We start from the raw sequence: 20,677 nt of genomic DNA on the forward strand, positions 1-20,677 counted from the left end.
ATATGTTGATTATGATAAACAATCATAAAAAACATTAATAACTCAGGAGTTTTTAAAAACTGTATATCAAAAAATATTCAAAATCATTTTACTTGTAAATTGCACTGTTCTAGGATATTTATATATTCTGACAGTTATGTGTTTTTGAATGAAATTTTGACTGATTAAAAATGGAGGCAGAGAAAATCAAAACCAAAAAAACAAAAAAAAATCACAGAATCAACCTCACAATTTTACAAGGTCCCACATTTTTATGTAGCTTATATTTAACATCTACTTCTGCTTTATTGACTATGCAAAAGCCTTTGACTGTGTGGATCACAATAAACTGTGGAAAATTCTTAAGATATGGGAATACCAGATTGTCTCACCTGCCTTCTGAGAAATCTGTATGCAGGTCAAGAAGCAACAGTTAGAACTAGACATGGGACAAAAGACTGGTTCCAAATTGGGAAAGGAGTATCAAGTACATTGTCACCCTGCTTATTTATATTCAGAGTACATCATGCAAAATGCCAGGCTGGATGAGGCACAAGCTGGAATCAAGATTGCTGGGGGAAATATCAAAAACCTCAGATATACAGATGACACCACCTTTATGGCAAAAAGCAAAGAACTAAAGAGCCTCTTGATGAAAGTGAAAGAGGAGATGAAAAAGTTGGCTTAAAACTCAACATTCAGAAAAATAAGATTATGGCATCTGGTCCCATCACTTCATGACAGATAGTTGGGGAAACAATGGAAATGGTGAGAGATTTTATTTGGGGGGGCTCCAAAATCACTGCAGATGGAGACTGCAGCCATGAAATTAAAAGACGCTTTCTCCTTGGAAGGCAAGTTATGACCAACCTAGACAGCATATTAAAAAGCAAAGACATTAATTTGCCAACAGAGGTCCATCTAGTCAAAGCTAGTTTTTTTTTTCAGTACTCACATATGGATGTGAGAGTTGGACTATAAAGAAAGCTAAGCCCTGAGAAACTGATGCTTTTGAACTGTGGTGTTGGAGAAGACTCTTGAGAGTCCCTTGGACTGCAAGGAGATCAGACCTGTCCATCCTAAAGGAAATCAGTCCTGAATATTCATTGGAAGTACTGATGCTGAAGCTGAAACTCCAATATTTTGGCCACTTGATGCAAAGAACTGACTCATTTGAAAAGACCCTTATTCTGGGAAAGATTGAAGGTGAGAGGAGAAAGGAATGACAGAGGGTGAGATGGTTGGATGGCATCACAAACTTGATGGGCATGAGTTTCAGGTCTGGGAGTTGGTGATGGACAGGGAAGCCTGGCATGCTGCAGTTCATGGGGTTGCAAAGAGTCAGACACGACTGAGTGAATGAACTGAACTGAACTGAACTTTAAAGATATTTTTAGCAGTTGATTTTCTTATTTAAAATAATTGTTCTATATTCTGATGGGACAACAACCCAAATAATTGTCTTTCTCTTTCTTCCCAAAGATTATCTCACTTGTGATCATGAAGAAATAAACACATATTTAAATGACTGAGAGAAAGATAGGAATGGTCAGGGACAATGCTACTATCTTAGATACTGGCTCTGTGCTTAGTAGCTTGGTTGTCTAACTCTTTGTGACTCCATGGACTGTCACCCGCTAGGTTCCTCTGTCCATGGGGATTCTCCAGACAAGAATCCTGGAGTGGGTTGCCATGCCCTCCCCCAGGGGATCTTCTCAACTCAGGGACTGAACCCAGGTCTCCCACATTGCAGGTCGATTCTTTACCACCAGGGAATAGATACTGGCTGTAGATACCTGCAATAAGCCCTTCTTGTGAGATGTGTACCACTTTTTAAATAAATAAATTGGCTGAATACACTTCTTAACTGATACAAATATTTTAAAACACTGATGAATTAAACATACAAATATTGAAAAAGTTTGTATCACTTTGTCTAATGTAAAATTTGAAATTGTGTCTTTATGGATCAGTAGGTTATTCAATGTTCTTTCACTCTTGAGTCCACATTGTAAATTAAAATTATGTCAGCTTTGAAGAATAAGCAATTTAAAATTATGATCTAAATTTACACTTGGATTTTGACTAACAGGATGATCTCTCATTACCTACTCTATCTAAAGGAATAACATTTATGCAACTTCAAAATGTACAGAATAAACCCTCCTCATGAATGTGAAATATCTAGAATATATTTAATGCATTTCATTTTTTGAGGAAAAGGAGATCCTTCATAACATAGCCTCAAATATTTAGTTTAAAAAATGAGAGAATAACTATAGTATAGAAGGTTGTTTGGATTTATTCCCAACATGCAAAGTCCTTGGAAGTCATCCGTTTTATTCTTAAAATTAAAAAAAGCTAAAAAGTTGGAAACCAATGACTTTTCTTAGACACATCAGAGAATTGAGAATACAGAGCAAATATTCCTGCAAAACAGAGAGGGAGGTAAATCTGTCAAGATCTACTTCTTGGGGTAGATATTGCTAAAGCCAAACCTTGTGGGATCACTAAAGTGGTGATTTTGACTAATTCCTGGAGGCTGAGTATGGATTATAATATGTGAGGGGAGAAACTTCTGTGGGGAAGTTTTATGGATACCTTTCAATTTTCATGGGTTCTATCTCCAAGAACCCCACAGAGTTCTCATGGTAAAGACTAAGAATGATCATTTAGGACTCTGACAGGACAAGGATAATAGTAATCATATGAAGTATAACAAGTGCCTTCTTCACACACAGGAGTGACAGTCCAGGGTAAGAGACATGACCAGAGCTTTATTATTTCTGGGGAGGGCATTCCTCCCCATTGAATATTCTTGCTCACTAGCAAGGGACAGCTAACAAAAAAATTACCACTGGAGAAACAGTTGTAAAGGTCATAAAAGTACATTAGATTCACTAAAAGATTGAGATTAAATTATGATATCATAGAATGGTTTCCCATTCTCATACTTTAAAACTTAAGTCAGCTGGAACTCCAGTGTAACAACTGGGGGTTTACAGCTGAAAGAACTAAAAGAAGCAGACACTCTTTGAGGAAGAGTACTTAGGAAAGCCCAAAGTTAAGAGAGGGGATATAAACAAGGACTCCAGAAGACATTGAAGCCTCTGACATCCAGAACTAGAACAAACATTAAATATAGCTCAACTCCTGCCAGATTAGCATATAGCCTCACATTAATAGTCTTATCTCAGTACATATTACTGATGCAACACATCTGGCTTTCAACAACAAAAAATTACAAGGCACGGCAAATGCAAGAAAAAAAATATATATATACAGTCTGAAAAGATAACAAGATCAGCAGAACAAGACTCATGACGATGCAGATTTTGTAAGGGCCAGACAGGCAATTTAAAATTACTATGATTAAGATGTTAAGGGCACTAATGAAAAAAGTAGACAACATGCAAAAACAGATGGGTAATGCAAGCAGAGAGATGGAAACTTGAAGAAAGAATCAAAAGGAAATGCTAGAAATCAAAAGAAGTGTAATAGAAATAGGGAATGTCTTTGATGGGTTCATTAGCAGACCAGACACGGTTGAAGACTCAGTGAGATGGTTAAGATAGTTCAAGAAAAATATTTCAAACTAAAATGCCAAGAGCAAAAAGAAGAAAAATACCAAACAGAACATACTAGAATGTGGGGCAATTTTCAGAGTTGTAATACACACATAATTGGAATACTAGAAGGAGTAGAGAGAGAGAAGAGAGGTAAAAAAAATATCTGAAGCAGTAATGATCAATAAATTTAAAAATGTAATGACATGAAACAAATCACAGGCCCAAGAAGCTCAGAAAATATCCAGCATGATTATCATGCCAAAAATGCAACAGCTAGGCATAACTTATTCATCTGTACAAAATCAAAGGTGAGAACAACTTGAGAGAAGCCTGAGGAAAAAATGCATTACCTGCACAAGATCAAGGATAAGGAGTGTAGCCCACTTCTCATAAGAAATCACACAAGCAAGAAGAGAGTGGAATGAAATATTTAGAGTGTTGAAAAAATTAAAACATCAACAGAAAATTCTTTATCTAGAAAAGTATCCTTTAAATGAAGGAAATATAAAAATTACCAGACAGCCAAAAATTAAGGAAATTCATTGCCACCAATCCCATCTTACAAATGTGTCTAAAAGAGGTTCAGCTCCTCAGAAGCAACTAGCAAACCTGTCATGTGTATCTTACTAATACAATTCTCCAATTAAAGGTAATACATTAATCAATTAAATAGTAGTCAAAATCACAATGCTATATTTTGTATTGCGAAGATTCCTAGAAAAATGATTTAAGGTTTTAAAAGTACACTTTTCAAGGATAAAAAGATCTTTTTTGGGTTTTTCCTGAAATGGTTCCCCAAAGCTACTAATCTTTAGAAATAGATTCATATTCTCTTACTTCTCAGTTTGCTACCATGAGCTATTGAAAAATAAATAAATAAAATATATTGTGCTAATGAGGAACCTTAGTTTGCAGTGAGATAATTGTTGTTCAAATAAAAATGTGTAAATATCTTATTAATATATTATAAGGAATAACTAAATGAATATTTTCTTTGAGTAAAACATCATTTATCAGTAAGCAATATTCAATGTTACTTATAATCCCTTATGTAAAATTTTCAGAATTTTTAGGAGAAATTCTTCCTCTCAAATTTGGGGACCCTTCTTATCTGACAGTTGGGTTCTAGCTAGATTCTGGTTCTTACCAAAATAGTTGAAGTCAAATGGAAAAATCTTGCACAATATATAGGCATATAGCATTAATATTAGGATTTGAGTGCGGAGAGGACTGAAAGATATCCTTTTCAAGTTCTAAGTTTTAGACAAACTTGTACACAAATCAATCAATAATTAATGACTACACATGAATAATAGCACCCCACTCCAGTACTCTTGCCTGGAAAATCCCATGGATGGAGGAGCCTGGTGGGCTGCAGTCCATGGGGTCGCCAAGAGTCGGACACGACTGAGCAACTTCCCTTTCAGTCTTCACTTTCATGCATTGGAGAAGGAAATGGCAACCCACTCCAGTATTCTTGCCTGGAGAATCCCAGGGACAGAGGAGCCTAGTGGGCTGCTGTCTATGGGGTTGCACAGAGTCGGACACGACTGAAGCGACTTAGCAGTAGCAGCAACACATGAATAAAAGGTAACTCCCCTAGACTCATGAAGAAAATCCCATTACCCCTAATATTCAAGGTATATATTTTTTACAACTCTCTTGAAAAACTTCTTACTTACCAATACAGATTGAAAAGTTTGGTATAACAGGTTAGAACCCTGAATCTTTCTCATAAACTGATAGAGCTTGTGTCTCATGATAGAGCTAGTCTACCCAGAGACTGATAAACTGAGATGAAGGGAGTGAGCCAGAGCTAGGCATAACAGAAAGATCTACCTTAATCTGTTCATGCACGCATGTATACTCTGTCATGTCTGACTCTTTGCAATCCTGTGGACTGCACCAGGGTGCAATCCCACCAGGCTCCTCCACCAACTGGACTTTCTAGGCAAGAAAACTGGAGTGGGTTTCCATTTCCTCCTTTAGTGGATTTTCCCAAACCAGGAATTGAACCTGTGTATCCAGTATCTCCTGCACTGGCAGGAGAATTCCTTCCTACTGGGAAGCATTTAATCTGCTCACCATATACAAAATAGAAGCAGAAATCAAGTCCATAGCCTGAAACCGAGCACACCAAGGATACAGCTTACCATGCACAAATATATACAGAAAAATAGGTTTTTATAAATCTATTGCAAAAAACTAGGAATTCCTTTTCTCACAGGTAAAGTTGTTAGAGGCTATTAAGGATACTACAAAAAACACTTCCTTTGAAGTGAAGTAGAAGTTTCCACTCAGGAAATAACACGATGGAAAATAAATTGTCTTTCCTACCTCTCAGTACATCAAACCTAAATATCAAAGGTTATGGTCAGTGTGTGCCATCTATTTTGGGGTGAAGGAGATTTCCAAAGTTTAATCCATATCCACTTTCACAAGGCACCTTCATTGATACCTTTCTTTTTGCATATCCTCCTTGGTCCCATGATCTTAGGACTGCCATAAGAAAGAAGTGAAGTTATTCAGTCATGTCCAACTCTTTGACCCTATGGACTGTAGCCCATACCAGGCTCCTGTGTCCATAGGATTCTCCAGGCAAGACTACTGGAGTGGGTTGCCATTTCCTTCTCCAGGGGATCTTCCCAACCCAGGGACCAAACCCAGGTCTCCTGCATTGAAGGCAGACGCTTTACCATCTGAGCCACCAGAGAAGCCCAGGACTGCCATAGGAGGTTCTTAAAAGCACTAGATCCACACCAAGGCTACCCTGCCTCTTAGGACAAAAATGCTTCCCCCTGTTCAATATTCCAGTCAAGTTTAAATACCTTTAATTGCATTTCTCTTAGTCAAGTCTACGTCATTGCTGAATTTAGAGTGGAATATGTTTAGTGAAATAACCTTCATCTCTTGTGGACAATTAATGTTTATAATCATTTCTTCTAACTCTACCCAACTTCTTGTCCTTGTATCTTTATATCCTAGGGCCCTCATATTGTTGCTGCTGTCTTTTTAGTAAATCGTGTCCAACTCCTTGTGATCCCATGGACAGTAGCCCACCAGGTTCCTCTGTTTATGGCATTTCCCAGGCAAGAATACTACAGTGGGTTGCCATTGCCTCCTCCAGGAGATCCTCCTGACCCAGGGATTGAATCTGCACCTCCTGCACTGGCAGGCTGATTCTTTACCACTGAGCCACCCGGGAAGGGCCCTCATGTCCCAGAGGAAATTGGTCTCTCCTTTTCTCCATGTAGTCAGAAATAGACAACACTTGTAGAATTTTGGGCCTAAACATGTTGTTAATAAATTATGCAACCTGGTCCATAGGAGCCCAAAGAAAACTAATATTTCCAATGACCCTCAAAATCTTTCCTGCTCTCAAATGTTCCTTGTTTTAGTTTTGAATAACTTGTTATCGCTACCAAGACAGACAGGATACTCCTATCTTATCATCTTTCCCTGAAGCACTGGAATAGACTTTCTCTGTTGTCTTCAAAGATCTTCAATTATTTTGTATCTATCTCATTCTTTCTCACACACATGTATGTCTCACAGTTTTTACTGGCTTAAAATACTTTCTTCTCTTTTTTTCCATCTACATTTGGGCCTTTCCCCGCGCCCCCCCCCCCCACACTTATTTAATTATATCTTGTGAAGTCTCACACAGTGAGAGCTTGGAGGTCAGTGGATTCTGAATCTGTGTAAGTATCCATTTCTACCCTACCTTACTTACAGGTACTTCTTTTCCTATTCATATATACCAAGCCTCAAACACAAATTCTCCCTGAAAAAGCTGTCTATCAGTCTCCATCACTGTGTCTTTGTTTCACTTTAATCTTTCTGATCACTGCCTGAAGACCAAAAAGCATCTTATAAAACTCCCTATGTGTGCTACATACAGTGAGTTCCAAATATTATAAACATCTTACTATCTGACTTATGATGATTCAGAGTTTTATTTAAACCCAAGAAAAGGTATATATATATACTCTTTCAGAAGGATTCAGATTTATCTTTAGTTGTTTATGGATTAAAATATACCAGTCCACAGTGTTTCTATAACACTATATTTCTGAAAGACATAATTACTATCAGGGTTTATTAAATAATCAAACTTTAAACCCTGGTTTGTTTTGGCAAGGGGAGAGAGGAGATGATAACAGGAGTGTGATGAGATGGTCAATATATCCAATGCCTGTTTTGGCCTGAAATGTAGTTTGGAACAAGATATACAGAATAAAAATCTAAGTTTGCTGACCTAGATAATAGTGTGCAGACCTAACAAGAAAACATCAAAAACCTCTTATACTCACCTTGGTTAAAACTTACTGTTCGACCTGGGATTCTGACTGAAAAATGTAATAAGGACAAAAAGTAATCTGATGTAGCACAAACTACCACACCAACACATGCTGAAATCTGGTATACAGCACTGTGCATATTTGAACTTCAAAATTTTTCCTTGAAAAAATATTTACTTACTTCTTTATTGCTGTCATTCCAAGGAATTCCAACCAGAAGAGGACAGAGTCACACACAGGAGGTTCACTAACAGCCTTCATATGGGGCACCCTTTGACTCACGTGCTAGCTCACAAGTTCACACACAAGTTCACACACAAGCATTAGTTCTCAGCCAATACAATGACGTGTGCTGGTTTTGCATGCTTATTTGCGCTTTGCCCTCTTCTGCTTTCAGCCTGTGTAATGGAACCAAGGGAGATCAAAGGGAATCAGTTACTAGCTTTACTAATGGTTCTCTAGCAACACATTTGATATTATAACTGGGACATTAAGGCTGAAGAAGGGTCTTCACACTACTTTTAGCAATACACATCTGTACGTGTCAACGTGTATTCATATACCGTGGTCACGGTTCAAGCCTGAAACACCAGTGAGACACCCTTCTTAGTGTCCTGAGCTTGGACAGGTTCCACCACATAAGGAGACAATTGTATTTACATTAATCTGAATATTCTCAAAGAATGAACTTAACCACTTTAAAAAGACAATAGTGGTTTAAAAATTTTTTTTTATTTTAATAAAGCTAAATTTTATCAATGCAATTTCAGTTCAGGTCAGTCACTCAGTGGTGTCTGACTCTTTGTGACCCCATGAACTGCAGCATGCCAGGCTTCCCTAGCACCAGCTCCCAGAGCTTGCTCAAACTCATGTCCATTGAGTCGATGATGCCATCCAACCATCTCATCCTCTGTCATCCACTCCTAGTGCCCTCAATCTTTCCCAGCATCAGGGTCTTTTCTAATGAGTCAGTGCTTCATTCTATAAATCAGTTTTGCATTTTTTTGAACACAGTACATTCCTAGTTTAATATCAAGTCCAGAAATTTTTAAAGAATTAAAGAAAAAGAGAATCAGGGAAAAGACATATAGAAAAACAACATGAATGTGAAACATGATAGCGCTCTACTTTAGCCCTCCAAATTATGTCTTTCAAGCATTTCAATGATAATCAAAATGGAAAACAATATATAGAAAAGGTGGGGTCCCACAGAAAGCTGGTAACAATGTTGAGATTAAAAACTGATAAACTATAAGTACTTCTCTAATGTGTTCTTTATTCTAAATGAATGCAAATAATTATCCATAATCGTCCATAATTTTTATACTTTATAGATAAGTCATTTATTGGGCACAATTTTCCTAATTTTAGACTTGAGTGAAAAAATATGGGATTGATCTACTGTTATGTCCATTACCGGGGCTGCAATTTTGCTTAAGTAAATTCACTTTCTATGAGCTCCATTTGCTTCATCTATAAAATAAAAGATCTGGATTGAATGATCTTTTTTTTTTTTTTCCCTAGCTATAAAATTCTCCAAACTTAATCTATAATTTACATTATGAGTAGGAAAATTAAAAATGAGCTCTGTCCATCTAGTCACTTTTGTGTAGTTACCAAAAACTGCACATTTCATATTTATCACTAGTCATTGACAATAATTTTCATACACATTTAACATTTACAAGAAAAAAGTTCACTGTGTTGAAATCAAGGATCACACAGGATCATTACTACCATAAAAGTAGATGACTTGGATCTATTCTTAATTATATCCAGATACATAAACATGAAGAATGATCTTTTTATGTGTTTCTTATGTTAAGTCCTTATATGGCAATATAAGTGTTAGTCATGTCCAACTCTTTCTAACCCCATGGACTAGCCAACTAGGCTCCTCTGTCCATGGAATCCTCCAGGCAAGAATACTGCATGGGTAGCCATTCCTTTCTCCAGGGGATCTTCCTGACCTGGGGATCAAACTTGGGTCTCCTGCATTGCAGGCAGATTTTTTACTGTCTGAGCCACCAGGGAATCCCAAAATATAAAATGTTTTATTTTATTATTTTAAATTGGTAATGGAAAAGAGATGATAATAATAAGATAACAATACATCCTGCAATTGAAAGAAAGTGATTTACCCATTTTTTTAAAGCTGTTCATAAAGAAACAAATTTGAATTCTTATTTTTAATAAATACTAATTTAAATAAGGTTATTTTAAAATCAAAATAAAAACCACATGAAATTTTAAAATTTCAACTAAATACTTAGTAAAATTCTTAAAGATATTGTTTACTCCTTGTTTCTGTATTTTACCTTTAAATTTTTTTGACTAATGTCATGTTCCCTAAGATTTACATTCATGAATAGATGTGACCTTTTCTCTTCATGGTAGGATAGCCAATGTCTAATAACATACTAGTTACTCTAAATAAATATTCCCTCAAAATTTTGTTGAATAAATTATAAAAAAGTTAGCAAGTCTCTAATGGACTTTAGTGTCTTTTGAATGAGATAAATACATACACAAAGTATTATTAATGGCATAAAAAGATAAGATGCTTACTGTTATTACTAACAAAGGGTTACACAAGTATAGAACAAGTGGTTATGAATTTCAACTTGTTTTCACAAATTTCTTGGAAGAGTTGGTATTTTCACCTTTCCTGAAATAATAACCAGGAGTTAGGCATGGAGGCTCAAAATTTTCAGACTACAAAGTGAATATAGTTGGAAATATTGTAGGTCACTGAGGGAGGGAAATATGAAGCAAGACCTCTGAAGATGTGAAGAACTAAGAATTTTAATCTCTATTATATGTACTATGGAGAGCACAAGCAGCAGTAGGAGCCTTGGTTTCCTCATCTTTGAGAGAGAAATCATAGAAATTATCACACTGAGATATTAAGAATTAAACAGGATAATGAACACAAAGTATGTTACATTTTTCCTAGAAAATAACAGGTTTCCAATAACTGATTATTTTTTTAAAGTAGATCTTATTTTTGTATCGTTTGTATCATTATTGAACAAAAAGAATAGAAAAAAAAAAAATAGCTTCATGGCTCTCCAAGAATATATGCATATATTCTCTATATACAGGCACGTTTCCAGCACATTCAGATAACAGCAAGAAGAGCTACAAAAATATAATCCCCAAGACTAAGAGGAGGAAGAATGCCATCTGAGATTTAAGCATCTTAAAGCAACCTAAAGGGTCTAAAGCCAAGAGGATTTTGTAGTGTTGAGAATGAATTCATTAACATAGCTAAAGAATGTCTGTCAATCACAGGACAGTTAGTCACCTTTTGAAACACAGATGCAGATGACTCTCTAAGGTATAAATCTGCATTCTCTTCAAGTACAATTCCAAATCATGAGATAGGAAGGAAGTCTGGGGTGGTAAATTGCCAATTTCACTGGCAAGACTTCCTATCACGAAAATACATGTGTCCATTTATTTTAACTTGATAGTATTGAATTTTCTAATTATCACACTTTTGTTCCTGATACAATGTAATATAATATATACCCAGGTATCACAGGACAGTATTTTGTTTTTCCATACAGATGTGCCTTTGGGAGGAAATATGTACTGGCTGTGCTGAAGTAAGAATTTTATTCCACATAGCATAATACTTTTTATAAATTAACAAATTAATATTCTGATTGTTCTTACTATATTTTGGTTGTTATGGTTGAGTTATGTCTCCAAAAAGATATGTTGAAATCCCAGCCCCAGCACTTGGGAGTTTATGTGCTTCGTTGCTCAGTCATGTCTGACTCTTTGCAACCCCATGGGCTGTAACCCACCAGGCTCCTCTGTCCATGGGATTCTCCAGACAAGACTACTGGAGTGGGTTGCTGTTCCCTTCTCCAGGGGATCTTCCCGATCTAGGATATGAACCTGGGTCTCCTGCATTGCAGGCAGATTCTTTACCATCTGAGCAACCAGGGAAGGCTTCCCTGGTAGAGCTTGGGAATGTGACCTTATTTGGAAATAAAAAGTAGGGTCTTTACAGATGTACTCAATGATGAGGGCATGGGGGATCAAGGTGGGACCTCCTTCAATGATTAATGTCCTTACAAGAAGTAGAAATTTGGACACAAAGAAACACAAGAGTTACAACACCATAGAATGACAGATGCAGAGATTAGAGTAATACATGCTAGGGAAGACTGAAGTCAAGGGACAATAGAAGATGAGATGGTTAGATGGCAGCACAGACTCAATGGACTTGAGTTTGAGCAAATTTCAGCAGAGACAGACTGAAGGACCAGAAAGCCCGGCATGCTGCAGTTCATGTGTGCTAAGTCGCTTCAGTCACGTCCAACTCTTTACAACCCCATGGATTGGAGCCGACCAGGCTCCTCTGCCCATGGGATTCTCCAAGCAAGAGTCTGGAGTGGGTCGCTATGCCCTCCTCTAGGGGCTCTTCCCCGCCCAGGGTAAAATCTGCGTCTCTTAGAAGTCTCCTCCATTGTAAGAGGGTTCTTTCACCATTAGTGCCACCTGGGAATTCCATGGGGTTGCACAGTCAGACATGACTTAGATATTGAACAACAACAACAATCTACAAAGCAAAAAACAAAACAAAAAAACAGGAATTGCTGGCAACTACCAGAAACTGGGTGAGAGACAGAACAAACACTCTCTCAGAGCCTCCAGAAGCAACCAAACCTGCCAACACCTTGATTTTGAACTTCTAGTATCCAGAATCAATGGGACAATAAATTTTGGTTGTTTTAAGCTGTGCACGTTACAAGTCTTTACTATGGTAGGAGTGTAGTGTTAGTTACTCAGCTGTGTCCGATTCTTTGTGACCTGATGGACTGTAGCCTACCATACTCCTCTGTCCATGGGGTTCTCCAGGCAAGAATACTGGACTGGGTTGCCATTTCTTTTTCCTTTATTATGGTAGCTCTGGGAAATTAATACAGTAATTAAAGGAAATAATTTATTTCCCTATGCCCTGCAACTTAATTTTTTTTTCATAGACCACTTTACTGATTTGCTACTTTGGGCTTTACATATACTGAATTGAACATCTTTTAGTGTTACTTTTCTTAGATATTACTCCTGGAAACCTTTTAAAGAAGATTCATGGAAATCAATCTGTGCTGATTGAACTCTCCTATTTAAAGAATCAGACATTTTTCATAGTTGATCATGTGTGGCTGCTTTGTGATTGTCTTGGATGCCATGCATGTATAGCACTTGCAAAACAATCTCAGCTCTTGTTGAAGTAGGAAATAACTCTTTCATAGTTGCCCTCATATCAGATTCTTTTCCTTAGCACAAAAGAGTAATAAGTGTGTCTGTGGGTGTTGTAGAAGCTATTAACTAAGAAATGTTCAATTATATTTTTTATTTTGATTCTTTAGCTGCTAATTAAATTCAAGTTCTGTTATTATTTTAGTGAGAAATGATGAAACATATCAATAAAAGTTAAAGGAACAAGGTGAATCAATCTAACAGGAGAATCTAAATCTTTTCAGGGATCTATCTAAGTCCATAAAAAAAGCACCCTGATAGGTAACAGCAGGGGATTAAAGACTGAAGCAGTTTACTGCAGGCTATGAATGACCTGATCCTTTAATCCATCTGTCTTTTTATATGAGAATGCTATGCTAATTAGCTGTGTAAATTGTTTCCTGATGACATTAATTTTGTGCCTTTTTGTTATTCTAGGCTTTGACTTTCACTGTGATAAAAATATACTAAGGGACATTTCCAATTGAGACAGTTTTGATCCTGATAAATTCCAACACAGAAGCAATGTTGTGGGGAAATATGCATAAATAGCAAACTTAATCAATCCTGGGGATAGACATAGAGGACTTTGGCTTCCTATATAATCATTCCCTTTAGCTTCTAAAGCATTACATTAACACACTTGAAATGTTGAAACATAATTCAAGGAGAACTTTTAGCAAATGCAATTTTCATTGCTCCATTTTCCTTGGAGAAAATCAAGACTTGAATATTAACATGGAGAAAGTAATGGAACAGAGAGTCGTGATGTGAAATCTTATTAGTAAACAAGAGCTGCATCTGAAAAAATATTGTCATTAAAAGCTATGTAGTAGTTAATTGAGTTTGATATGAAATTTAGTGCTGGAAAGTTAATGACTAATGCAGCTATTTCACAGAGCTTGGTTACTGCAGACTCCATAATGATCTCCTTTTGCTTCAGAGCAACAATGAAATTAACCTCTCTTTTGTCCTGCAGGTGTTGTGTTCTGATAATGCATATCCCTTACAAGTTTGGGTAAATTATTTGCTTTGCATATAAATTAACCCTAAAGCTCAATCAATATTAGAATAATGAAAATGTAGAGAATATTTTTATTCCAAGAATAAAAACAAGATATATAGCAAAGTATATCAAAATCCTAGGTATAGATCCAATTTCAGAAGAATGAATTTAAAAAATATTTACAATGCTCAACAGAGGAAGAGAGAGAGGAGATTGAGGGGAAGAAAGAACGATTTTGGAAAATAAAATAGTTCACTATTTTTTGCATTACTCAGGATAAAATAAATGAGAATCAATACATGTTGTTTTTCAGTATAAAAACAATAAGATGGCACTTGTTTAACAATTCTTATCTCTGAGTTTCACATTATTGGGTACGTATGATCCTTTAGTTAAACTTTAATTTCAAAATGTTAAGCATTACAGCTATAAGGTAAAGACCCACTTTTCACTTATATGTAGTGGATTAGTAGTTATATTTCACGGCCAATAAAACATTTCCTTTTATTCTTTGGTACTTCTAGAGACTTTTTTCCCCACATATTTTCCTCTGTTTTCCTTCTTTACTATTTCTTGCTTCAAAAATGTGTGTGTGTGTAAATTATTTATAAACATGACTTTTTTCTTCTTTGAAATGATGCCTAAATTCAAATTGTTTTATCTGACTCAAAATTCAGAGGTGAATTCAGCACTGATCTGCTAAATGTTTGATACTGTGTCATACTACATAAGATACAGAAATTCCTGTAAATTGGAGGAGAAAAGTTAGCACTTTCTCTGACTTTCTACGGTGAAAGAATACCTTTACTCATGGATATTGATCAAAAGATTTATGGGTACTATTTTGATGGTAAAAAGGGAATAAATGATAGTAAGAGCATTTAGTCAAGTGATAAATTTAGTCCTTCATGTTTACTTTTGTTTATTTAAACTGCTATAGAAATAATCCTGCTTTGTTTACTCCAAAACATTCTTTAATCTCCTCCCTTACAGTTAAGCATTGGGTATAGCTTTGATATTCTTGGTTATTACCCACTGGGTCCAGTGTTCACTCTTTGTTTCTAAATTCCAAAAGCAAAGTGGAATCTAAAGTACAATAATAATCATTAATAATTTATAGAATGCCCATTTCCAAAACAAAATCAGAGACACTATAGACAATAATAAACACACATTAAACCAACTGGGCACTGTGCCCAGAAAACCTGCCAAGTACGCACAATAGGCAAGAAAAAAACTTGTGTGTATATGAGGAGAAAAAAGTAAGAGAAAACAACGCACGAAAGACTTGCAACAGATTTCCAAGCTTCCACAGGAAACAGAAATATTTTGAAGTCCTTTCTGTTGGGTCTACTAACTGTCTTTCAATGTATGATAAGATAAGCCCCATTGAAAGAAGTGGAGTATATTCTAAAATTTTCAAATCTGCTAGGTCTAGGTGTAGTAGATTATTATATGTTTTGCAAGCTGCCAAGTGAGAAGATCCAGGGCCACCCAACAGCTACAGGTTTGTGATACTTTCCATTGTTGGCTATGATGTAAACCAGTCCTTTTTTCCTATGATTTATTGAAGCTATTGCAATCTACTTGGGATGGCATGTGATTATGACAAACAGAAACAGAGAGTCTCAGGTAGGTGTTTTCTCACTTCATAAAATGGTACTTGTACTTTCTTAGGTCAAGTCTCTCCTGACAAGTTAAAGCAGGAAAATGCTCCCATGAGCTGAAGAAATCTATGAAAGTTAACTTCCTGAAATGTTGCCTCTGACCTCCTTTAGGTGGGCTTTCACAGGTTATAGATCTGAAGAGTAATAGCAAACACAAAATACTAAGAGTTTTTTTCTTTTTCTTTTTTTTTTTTTCCTGAGGGAGAGGTAATTCAAAATTCTATTCTGTGTAAGCTTGAGAGTTGAACATTAATGTGCTTAAATATGCACTTATTATGAAATGCAATTTGAGTAGGTGCAACCCAGCTGCTATTGGCAAGAGAGCAACCTGGGATGTACATTTACTGTTGCTATTACATCCAAACCAGGAGAACAGTACATGGGAAAAGTATGTTCAGTTCAGTTCAGTTCAGTCGCTCAGTTGCGTCCGACTCTGCAACCCCATGAATCGCAGCACGCCAGGCCTCCTTGTCCATCATCAACTCCCGGAGTTCACTGAGACTCATGTCCGTCGAGTCAGTGATGCCACCCAGCCATCTCATCCTCTGTCGTCCCCTTCTCCTCCTGCCCCCAATCCCTCCCAGCATCAGAGTCTTTTCCAATGAGTCAACTCTTCACATGAGGTGGCCAAAATACTGGAGTTTCAGCTTTAGCATCATTCCTTCCAAAGAAACCCCAGGGCTGATCTCCTTCAGAATGGACTGGTTGGATCTCCTTGCAGTCCAAGGGACTTTCAAGAGTCTTCTCCAACACCACAGTTCAAAAGCATCAAGTCTTCAGCGCTCAGCCTTCTTCACAGTCCAACTCTCACAACCATACATGACCACAGGAAAAACCATAGCCTTGACTAGATGAACCTTTGTTGGCAAAGTAATGTCTCTGCTTTTGAATACACTATCTAGGTTGGTCATAACTTTCCTTCCAAGGAGTAGTGTCTTTTCATTTCATGGCTGCAGTAACCATCTGCAGTGATTTTGGAGCCCCAAAAAATAAAGTCTGACACTGTTTCCACTGTTTCCCCATCTATTTCCCATGAAGTGATGGGACCAGATGCCATAATTTTCATTTTCTGAATGTTGAGCTTTAAGCCAACTTTTTCACTCTCCTCTTTCACTTTCATCAAGAGGCTTTTGAGTTCCTCTTCACTTTCTGCCATAAGGGTGGTGTCATCTGCATATCTGAGGTTATTGATATTTCTCCCGGCAATCTTGATTCCAACTTGTGCTTCTTCCAGTCAGCGTTCCTCATGATGTACTCTGCATTTAAGTTAAATAAGCAGGGTGACAATATACAGCCTTGATGTAATCCTTTTCCTATTTGGAACCAGTCTGTTGTTCCATGTCCAGTTCTAACTGTTGCTTCCTGACCTGCATACAGATTTCTCAAGAGGCAGATCAGGTGGTCTGGTATTCCCATCTCTTTCAGAATTTTCCACACTTGATTGTGATCCACACAGTCAAAGGCTTTGGCATAGTCAATAAAGCAGAAACAGATGTTTTTCTGGAGCTCTCTTGCTTTTTCCATGATCCAGCGGATGTTGGCAATTTGATCTCTGGTTCCTCTGCCTTTTCTAAAACCAGCTTGAACAGCAGGAAGTTCATGGTTCACATATTGCTGAAGCCTGGCTTGGAGAATTTTGAGCATTACTTTACTAGAGATGAGTGCAATTGTGTGGTAGTTTGAGCATTCTTTGGCCTTGCCCTTCTTTGGGATTGGAATGAAATCTGACCTTTTCCAGTCCCTTGGCCACTGCTGAGTTTTCCAAATTTGCAGACTATAAATTTAACACAATTACATTTAATTCCACTCAGTACAGATAATATTTAGTAGAGTTTTTAGGAACTTGCAATAATATTCTAATTCTGAACTTATAGCCAAGATTACTGACAGTAAAGATTTTGGGATAAACCAGGTAAATAAATTACTTTTCATGGAATATTAATTGTTTTTTTTGTATAATATTCAGTGAACTGATAAATCTTTATTAAATTGAAATCTAGATTTCAGGGATAATATACTCAATAGGATGAACTATTTACATACAGAAAATGCATTTTACTCCATGAAACATTGTTATTTATCAGGAATGATGGTCATTAATTATTTTCATGCCATGCAAAAGAGAATGGGGGTGTATCAGTCTCAATCCCGTTGACTATGCCAATTGTCTTACTATTCACAGTGTCTGCTGAAACCAGGGCAGGCAAAGCACAAGCCAGGAGGCTGGAAGAAGACATGAGGAGCTGTAGGAACTAGATGTGTTTATTCTCTCCTAGCTAACATGGCAGCCATAGCAGCAGCCATAACATAACCATAAGATAGTCAAAACATGGTCATAACCTAACCTCATGTAACATAACCATGCTGTTGCTCCAGTGTAGCCCCAGTGTAGCAGCAACCAGGGCTTTCACGGTGAAGCTCATACAGGTGTACTGCACACACTCATAACCAAGCGAGTACCTTGTGACATACGTCCACAATGCTATAAGTGATCTCATCCACTATATAACCATGCAAAGTCATTGTTTCAGTACATGGGGTGAGAGGATGTGAGGGTGGGGTGAGAGAACCTCACTGGCACCATCTTGACTAATTTTCTCTCTTCCTACAGGGTGCTTCCTAGGTGGCTCAGTGGTAAAAAATGTGCTTGCCAACACAGAAAATGTAGGTTCTATCCCTGGGTAAGGAAGATCTCCTGGAGAAAGAAATGGCAACTTGATACAGTGTTCTTGCCTGGGAAATCTCATGGACAGAGGATTCTGGCAGTCTACAGTCCATGGGGTTGCAAAAGAGTTAGCAACTTCTTATTAGGCCATGAAATTTTATACTGGCAAAAGTATTTAGATATGAAATTCTAGAAGCCTTTGAATATAAAGTTTTTAATTAGTTACACCATAATTAAATGTTTTCTCTAACATGTGGGTGTCATAGAAGTAGAGAAGCAAAAGGGCTGAAGGTAAACGTCTCACTAATAGGATGCTATGCCCACTGTGTAAAATTTACTACTCTTAGTTGATTCTGTTAATTGAGCTGATTATACTAATTGAGCTATTTACATAATGCTGAATGAGTGTACAAAATAGAACTATTGTTTCTAAAGAAAACTATGGGAAGAGGTGAAAACTTATGCAGAGGCTGCTAAAAGAGGAACTTGGTTTTTTATTATTAAAATGCTTAGCTTGACCAGTCAAATTTAGTAGTATTTCATGGAGAAACCTAAATATCCAAGTTATATAAATGGATTCAGGCATGACTGAGTCAAAGAAATTTATTTTTTTTAACTGTTTTACCAAGTGGCTAATAAGATTTACTCGATACCTTTTTCTAATAGCTCTACTGGCCCACTATTTAGTGCTGGACATATACAACACAAAGAGTTAAGTTCTGAGGATGATTGTTGCAAATTGTGGGCAATAAATGACTTTATATGACATTATTTTGAAAGGAAACAGTGATTTCCATGTAAAATATTTTATAACTGAATGTTCTTTCAAGCTTATATATACTGCTTATTTGTTGATCTGTTTCTACCCAGTGTCAAATTTTCTCATCCATTCATTCAACAAACACTGGTTGAATACTAGCTGTGTTCCAGGAATTAATGACAAATAAGATTCTTAACCTCAACAAGCATATGGCCAGAGACTAAAGAACACAAACAACATAATTTTAGTACAGTGCTGTTAAGAATAGGGAGCTATTAAAACAAAACAAAACAAAACAAAACAAAACTGGAAGAACATCTAACTATATCTTTGGAGAGTTAAAAGCTTTTTTTTGAAAATAATCTCTAACGAGAGTTTTAAAGAACAAATAGGAATTAACCAGAACAAGGAAAAAGAGCATCTCAGGTGTCAAAGGTCTTTTTCATGGGCCAAGAAGCAGATTATTAAAATGTTCATTAATGTACGTGGTTGATTTTGTTCAACATTTTGAAGCTAATATCATGTAGTCTACATCACAGTTCAGATCAGAAACTCTGGTATGTGTAACCCTGGTTCTGTGAGGTTTTATTTGAATAAAAATAGAGGTTTCAGGGTCTACATGCATTTAGGGGGAAAAAAAATGTTTCCTAAAAATTCTGTATTTTTTTCTGTATGATTTTCTTTAATAAATTAAAGCATAATGTGAATTTCCAGAAAGTCTTAGTAGTAACCAGTACGTTCCAGAATTATGTGACCAAGAAACTCTATACTTACAGAATGGCTCTTAGAAGTTGTTTCATGAGGAGCATGCTTTGAGAAATGCTGTTATGTACAGATATGAAATTTTCCAAATCTAAATTCTTTATAGTAGAGACAACTGAAAGCATGGAGGGAAATTATAAAGTCTGATAGCAGTCTCTAATGGTTTGAATGCCTCTCCTCCTCCCCCGAATTATGTCCACCTGGAACCTCAAAATGTGACTTTATTTGGAATAAGGATCTTTGAAGACAATTAAGGTAAGGGTCTAAGCTAAAATCATCCTGGATTATGATGAGCACTAAATCCAATGATGAGCATTCTTGTAAGAGGATAAACAGAGACAGAAAGAGAAGGCCATATCAAGACAGAGGCAGAGATTGAAGTAGCATGTCTAAAAACCAAGGAACACCAAGAACGCCTCATAGTGTGGAATGGATTTTTCTCTGAGTCTCCAGTAGGAATCAACACTATAAATACTTGCACTTCAGACCTCTGACTTTCAGAAGTGCAAGAGAATGAATTTCTGTTATTTTAAGCTGCCTAGTTTGTTGTGATTTGTTATGATAACAGTAGGAAACAAATGCAAGGATATATTGCTTTTCCACACAGGTCATAGTTTAACAAATTGTAACCTTAACACACATTATGACCAAATGATCAAAGACTCATAATGCCATTTTAATTCCTGTCCTTGCAATGTCCTCCCAACCTGAA

General features: G+C 36.6%; 1 long non-coding RNA gene across 2 annotated transcripts in view; it reads right to left on the minus strand.

The window, feature by feature from the left end:
- The window catches only part of LOC147349338 (uncharacterized), a 97,005-nt gene that overhangs the window by 25,596 nt on the left and 50,732 nt on the right, over positions 1-20,677 (minus strand). For both annotated transcript variants that reach the window (XR_015150364.1, XR_015150363.1), the window contains exon 2: positions 8,031-8,247. This is a non-coding gene — a long non-coding RNA (uncharacterized LOC147349338). The remainder of the gene's footprint in view (positions 1-8,030; positions 8,248-20,677) is intronic.

Source organism: Bos grunniens, chromosome 21 (genome assembly GCF_055505025.1).
Source record: "Bos grunniens cultivar Pamir isolate PY7600 chromosome 21, Bosgru_T2T1.0, whole genome shotgun sequence".
NCBI classification, from domain to species: domain Eukaryota; kingdom Metazoa; phylum Chordata; class Mammalia; order Artiodactyla; family Bovidae; genus Bos; species Bos grunniens.